At 42.4% G+C, this 7,512-nt stretch overlaps 1 long non-coding RNA gene across 1 annotated transcript; it reads right to left on the reverse strand.

The window, feature by feature from the left end:
• Positions 1-5,110: 5,110 nt before the first annotated feature.
• On the reverse strand, positions 5,111-6,869 carry LOC109493051. Its single transcript, XR_002147068.3, has 2 exons — positions 6,701-6,869; positions 5,111-6,258 (listed from the first exon to the last, which is right to left on the reverse strand). It is a non-coding gene; the product is annotated as an uncharacterized LOC109493051 (long non-coding RNA).
• Between the last annotated feature and the right edge of the window lie 643 nt (positions 6,870-7,512).

Here is a 7,512-nt window from a genome sequence, read left to right on the forward strand (position 1 = left end):
TCTCCCTCTGTCTCTGTCTCTCCCTTCCTCTCCCAATATCCCAGATGTAAGTTTCTTTCCCAGACAACTGAGCAGAAAACTGGGTGATCATTACGGTAGCAAATAGTTCATAAGACTCCTGGATGAATACTGTGACTTTTAAGTACATGGCTATTTTCTTGTGTCATTTCTCTCCTCTTATACTGACAGTAACTGTGAAAGTCAAGGTGAAAGTGGCTCCTGGTGACAGAGCTCCAGCAGCCTTTCCCCTTCCCTGATTGAGTTCAAAGCATGCAGGGCAGCGCACAGCCCACACCCCACCCTGGGGGGTGGGGGTGGGGAAATCGTTCAATATGTAAATCTCAACCCCAGGAGAAAAAGGTTACTCACTGTATAAATCTCAACCCTTACAATGGTCAAGGGACAGGTTCTTTCAGAAACAGCCTGTCCATCTCACACCATGGAGGGAGGGGAAGCTGACAAGATACATTTGCTGAAACATGGGGACTCATGCGTTAGATCCAATGTTAACAAGTGCCCTGAGAAACAAATAATGGTAGAAGGCATGGAATTTCTAAAAAAAAACAGTAGAAAGTATCTTCCAGTCTTTGAAGTCACTCACACGCATAAAAATGCTTCATCTCACTCAACCGTCACACTTGTACCGTACCTTCTTGTAGAAGCCTCATATTTGTTATTAGAAGTATTTTTATTATGTTGAAGGGGCGAATCTTTCATATAGGGCTTGCAAATGGGGGAGGCCAAAGAGCCACAGAAGTGGATAAGCACCATCAAAAGAAAAAAAAGAGAGAGAGAAAACTAAAGGAAAGGATAGTTAATAGTCAAAGAAATGCAGAGTTGGACCCAAGCTTAAAAAAAAAAGTAATAACAATATTAACTGAGATTTATTGAGTGCTTACTATAAGCCGGGCAATGTTCACAGTTTACAATGTTTACAGTTATGAAGTCATTTAATCCTTATAAACACCTTAGGAGGTAGGTACTAATATTATCCAATCTTGCACAGGAGGAAATAGAAGCTTGAGGAGGTGAAATCACAGTTTCGTAGTGCAGCTGGAGTCCAGATCCCACACAGTTCACCACCACACTGTGCCTGTCTCTGCTTATGCTGCCTCTCCGACTATAGAGTATGGTGGCAGGGTCTGGCAGGACGAGGCTAACCCCTTTGCTGCTCTGGGATCCTGGCAGCAAAGGTCTTCAAATGTGGGTGACTGGCTCTGTTGAGCAAAAATGATCTTAGAGTTGAAGAAAAGTAGGGGTGTTGTTCACATCCATCGCGACCCAGGGTGGATATCTCCTATTGAAATGCTTCTTATTCAATAATAATAAGATAAAGGAGCATTTATTGAGGCGTACCTCCTCCTGCAGGAGGGACAGCGAGGTCTAAGATGTATATTCTGCCTTTAAGGGATTTATAGCCTGGTAAGAAGATTAGCAGAGATAGAGGAAAGATTAAGAAATGTTCAAGATCATGTAAGAAGAGCTATGGAGGTTTGTATGCAACATGGAACGCTAAAGGGGATAGGTTTTCCGCAACTAGTGGACAGAATCAACATCTCAGCCAGTGGGGTTTGGGGCAAGTGTACAGGGAGTGGGAGGAGGGATCTGAATTGTATTTGGAAAGGTGCAAAAACCTCCAAATATAGAGTAAAGGAGAAGCATTCCAGAGGTTTGGAATTTGTGGGAAAAGGGTAAAGACGAGAAATGATATGTTCGGAGAGCAGCCATCTTGTGTAGAGCGTAAAAAAGCTGCAAAGGAAACCTGGAATCAGGTTGCAGAAAGTCTTGGTTACCCTGGACCAGGAAAGTGGAAATGGCAGCACTGCTGGTCATCTGGGAAACTGCTTTCAACAAGTAGGCTTGTACGAGCTCAGCCAAGAATACGTGGCACAGAAAGGACTGGAGCCAGAGGTTAAGGGCAACTTAAAAAGTCTATGTGGTTTGTTTTTCACAACCTAGAATGTTTAGCAACTGTATGGAATATTGTCTTATATACTAATCCTGGGCTGATGAAAATCTCTTTATCTCCCATCCAACTCAAAGGGGACAAGCAGGGATGCTTCAAGGGATGCCACACAACAGCCTTAGCCATGGAAACGCCTATTCCAGAAGTGACTAGTAGAAGTTCATGACTTGCTCTTCATTATGGATTTATTAAAATCAGAAGAAAGGTCATGTAAAAAAGGATAGTTGATTGGGTATGATTCAAGGCACATTTGGAAAACTTAGTAGCTGACCCTCTGTGGCATGAAGAGGAAGCCTTTTGAGTAGAACCTGAAATGTTGTAAAGTGGCACCCGACCTATGGGGGAACCAACCTGGGTGTCCATGTTAGAAGATTTCTGTCCACAAGGCAGCTGAGCTCCTCCAGCAGAGTTTAATTTAGACACAGCTAAGCTATCAGAGCTGGAGTGGTCCAGACAGTGTATTTAGCCCAGTTCCTCAATCTCAAGAAAGGTCTTCATGCCCAGCCAGGGTAAGTGATCTGCCTGAGATCTCTTACACTGATCAGGGAATGGCTGCGAGGTGTTGCGACCGGTGCAACAAACGCTGAGATCAGGGTCCTGAGGGTAGGGGAATGTAAGAAAAAAAAGAAGAGAAGCCAGTTTGGGAACAGGAGGGTCCCCTGGGCTGATGGCCCAAGTGACGGCTTTATTGTTGCTGTACACAATCTTTTATAATATAAGACTCTTATGGATCAGGTCATTCTAAGAATAAACAGGTTTCACATGATCACTGCCAGCCAAAACATTTAGTTCTGTGTACCTTGTGAACTTTCTAAACGGGTCACAGCAAGACCTTGTTGATAGATTGCTAGCAAAACACTGTTCCCATGTTTGTTTCTATTTGACCTGGGGTAGAAAAAGGGGGGTAACATTACTGCCAACACCCACAGACCACAGGCTTCAGGAATTAACTTTCTCAGCCCTGACAAGGCTTTCGTATGCCCTTGCAAGTGGGGGAATGGGAGGGGGAACCGCCGGGTTGGCTGAATCAACAGGGAGCCGTTGCTCGACCCGGTCTCAGCCTGGCACCGGGGTCCGGCCCCCCACAGTGAGGTGCCACACCAAGCCCGGGTCTTTGCTTTGGAGACACCTCTGCTACTACTTGAAGACTTAATTTCTCCTTGGGGGCTTGTAGTTTATGATCTCTCTAAGAGGTATACCTTCTCAAGACTAAGGCACCAATATCATTCTTAGGGGCAACATAGCGTCACCATTGACAGTCTGAAGAGTTATCAGATACAGTTATGCTCAGGTAGATCATTACAAGGACCGAATACAGTTGGTAAGAGTTGAGGTACAGTTGAAGGTGTAAAACCTACTTTGTAAATTTGTGTGTCTACCGACAGGGCTGGTGTACATACCTGCGTAACCCCAGGGAGTATCAATACCTGGGGTCTGATGTGGATCGTACCCCCTTGGGTGATGTGGAGGGGGCTCATGGTGACCTCAGGTTCTTTTTGTTGCAGACTCTCCAGAAGACAGTGCATTATCCATAGCTCCAATGTTCTTTTTCTCTCAGTCCAAGCCAGAATCGTTCCTACATAATCTAAAATGCGATTCTTTTCTCCCTGATTGCCCAATGCCGCTCTTCCATTTCTGGCAAAAGGGCACCCGTACTGGCTCAGCCTGGGTTTCTCCTCATGGCTTCTAGCTTCAGCATAAGCCTTTCCAGTTATTTATTCAAACTGTCTTACCTCACTATTTATTCTCCTCTCCTCTCTCTTCTATCTACTTATTCCTATATATTCATCTATTTATTATTATTTTTTTTATAATTGTTAAAGTATTCTGTATGAACATAATTTTAAAAAATGTGATCAAAAGACATAGAATCAACCGAGCAGCACCCATCTCGAATTTTCCCCAGGCCCTATTTTCTCTGTATCCATTGGCAACCACTCCTAGGTCTTTTAGATTTTTTATAAAAATGTACACTCGTATTTGTAAACAATCTGCTAATATTGTTAATTCTTGATTTACCTATTTTAGACATCATCTATTTGTTTCATATGATGATAGTGGAGCTTTTCTCTAATCACCCCCACTTCCTCTCAGCATATTGATACCTGTTCATTTGATTCCTGTTCAGAGCTTACATTATTGTGGCTATGTAAATATTGTTTGCTATTGAACAATAAGTGCTACAGAGTAGACCTCCTTTATCCATGGGGGATACATTTCAAGACTGGATGTGTGAAACTACAGATAGTACCCAACCCTATGGGTACAATATGTTTTCCTGTACACACATACCTATGATAAGGTTTAGTTTATGAATTAGGCATGGTAAGAGACTAACAGCAATAGCTAATAATAAAATATAACAATATACAATATTATAACAATATACTGTAATAAAAGTTATGTAAATATGGTCTCTCTCTCTAAAAATATCTTATTGTACTCTGTTTACCCTTCCTCTTGTGATAATGTGAACTGATAAGATGCCTACATGATGAGATTAAGTGAGGTGAACCACACAGGCATTGTGATGTAGTGTTAGGCTACTACTGACCTTCTGACCACTTGTCAGAAGGGGGATCATCTGTTCGGAACTGTGTTTGGCCCTGGGGGACTGAAACTCTGGAAAGTGAAACCACAGATAAAGGGGTTATTTATTTACTGCATTTACCTTTAGTTTATTGTACATCTCCCTTCCACTTCCCCCTCCCCAGAATGAATAGTCTTTTCCCTCCATTCGCTTAGTGTTCTATGAACCTATCACCGATTTTTTTTCAAGTCCTCTGGCAGAGGGTGTCAAATGCTTCTCATGCAGTCTTCCACAAGTTAGGTATATCAAATAATCTAGAATTCTCCCACTTGTCCCTACCCCCCACTTGGAGATTTTTCTCCTAAAGTTCTCCAAACTCCTTGCACTCTGCATCGGTTGCTTTCCAGGCTCATTGCATACTTGTCGTATGATTCATTTTCTATATCTTGCTGGGATTGATTTTCTCTTCTCTCCTTGCCTAGACTCCAATTTCGTTTTGCCATGATAACTAAAAAACAGTTTTGGTGAAGCACTAATTGCAGTTAACACGAGTTAAGCACGGACACCTTGAGAGAGGGTGTGTGGGAGGTGTATTGTTTTTAGTTTTTGTTTTGCTGAAAATTTTTTTATTCCACCCTGATATGTTATGAAGAGCTTGGCTTGCTGTAGACGTAGACTGAGAATTGTTTTTACCTCGGAATATGCCAGGCATTGCTATATTGTCATTTGGCCTCAGTGTTCCTTGTGAGAGGCACCAATGGCATTTTTGTTTCCTATCCTTTGTGATAGGCTTTCTCTCTGCAGACTTATGAGCTTTCCTATACCTGGTATTCTGAAGTTTCATGGTATTTGTCTTGCTGGGCTTTTGCTTTTGTTTTTCAATGCATGGTGTTGGACACTCTCTAGAAACATATCTTCCAGTTGTGAGATCATTTCCACCCCTTTATTATTTTAAGTTTCTCTTTCTGGAATTCCTGATGTTGGACACATTAGACTGGTTCTCTAATATCCTTTTCTCCCCCTAGTCCCTTTTTTTTTTTTTTTTTTTTTTGGCTTTTTGAGGACAGTCACTCAACCTTATCTTCCAAGTGTCCTACTGAATGTTTTCTATTTTGGTTATTATACCTGTAATTTCACAAACTCTTCTTTTGCACTCTGATTCTTCCTTTTTATTGTATCCTATCTTGTTTTGTGAAGGCAATGTTTTTTCAGAACTCTCTGATGATAATTACTGTAGGTTCATTTTTTTGTCTTTTGGTTTTACTTTTGTTTCCTCTGCTGCCTCGATGTCTTCTTAGTCCCTTAAAAACTATATTTATTTGTTTAGTTCTCTCTTTGCATCTTTGAGAACAACTTCAAATGTCTGGTGATCTTTGAATCTTCATTTATGATTAACAACTGATGCAATAAGGAGCCATTAGGAAACCGTGTGCATGGGAGTGGCTTGTGCCTCGGTAAGTATTGTCAGGAGGTGAGCTGGCTGAGTTGATGAAGAACATTTTTAGATGGGAGTCTCCGTGGAGATTTTCTCCAGAGCCAGTGAATTTCTTTGGAGAATTTTCCTTTATGCTTCTGCTTGGGCGGTATATATCCAGACATTCATGTTCTGTGAGCAGAGGCAGGAAGGGTGCTTGGAAAACCAGATTTTCACCTAAGTGCTTTTCTTTCAGTCTAGCACCTGGTTCCCCATCCTCTATGCCTGTTGTTATCTGAGTCTGGGATTCTCTGGTTCAAGTTCTCTAAAGAATACATTCTTGGCTTCCTGGAAGAGATGGAGCAGGGATGGGTTGGTGGGGGCCTGTGAGCAGGGCTGGTGTTTGGTGGAGGAAGAGACATACATACTGTGGATGCAGACTTTCAGTCAGAACCTCTGTTTCAGACCCATGCCTCACCCCCAGCTATGGAGGACCTGCAGTGTCCATGTGCCCAACCTCTCGAGGGTTCTGCACCTTGGTAGCTTATAGTTTCTTCCCCTCTGCTAAGCTAACTGCCATTTCTCCATTACTTTCTAACCCCCCCCACCCCCACCCCACAAATGTGTTGACAGTTGTCATTCACTGCTGTTGCCTCTCCAGTTCTCTTTGACCTATGGGTTTACATCTTTTTAATTCTTTCACTGTCATTTTATCTAGGTTTTGGATGGGAGAAGAGATACATGTGTGTGGTCTACTTACCGTATTTGACCCAAATTCCCTTCTGTTTACCTGAATTTCAGAAATCACACTTGGTGGGTTTTAGTCACAGAGGGCACCATAGATTGTAGTTTACGTCTCGTTCATAGGAAACAAAAACTTCTTTATGTCTCAGAGGCCCCCACAGGGGGCAGCCCTGCCAGGTGGCAGCCTGCCTGGCAGTTGGGTCTGTTGGCCTCTAGAATCCTTCACTGAGCCTGGCTTGAATGCAGCCAGGGCCAGAGACACCTCAGGGAATTGTCTCCCTGTGAGCAGCTGTTGGAGCATCAGGCATCTGAGCATGGGAGACAGACTTCTGGGATGGCTTTTGTGTGATTAATTAAGGTCTGGAGCAGTAATTTTCTTATTTACTCATGATGTCCATACTCCAAACTGCCCATCACATTTATTAGAGGGAGAAATACACAAAGAAACAAACCTGGAGTCCTGTCTCATGGAAAGCTTGTCAAACAGGAAAGCATCACATATGCTTTTTCTTCTTATCTGCCTCTTTCGACTTGAGAGCAGACTGTTACCTGTGAAACAAGACTGGAGCTTATTTCTTTATACCAGACTGTACAAGTGTTCTGGAGAGACCTGGACAGGGGCAATGCTTGTTGTAAGAATGCAATGAAGATAAAAAACAAAAAACAGTCAAGATTTAGCAATCAAGAAAGTTCTTACAGAAAACATTGTTAGGACAAAACAACTATAATAAGAATCTACCCCACCTCCCCAAAACTCAGAGATAAAAACCACTCTTTTTTCTTTGGTTTGTTTTGCTTTAAACCAGAGGAAGAAACTTTGCTTTCAGTGGCTGAATTTCAAAGATCCTTAAGAGATTT

The sequence above is a fragment of the Felis catus genome, chromosome D3 (genome assembly GCF_018350175.1).
Source record: "Felis catus isolate Fca126 chromosome D3, F.catus_Fca126_mat1.0, whole genome shotgun sequence".
Classification (NCBI taxonomy): domain Eukaryota; kingdom Metazoa; phylum Chordata; class Mammalia; order Carnivora; family Felidae; genus Felis; species Felis catus.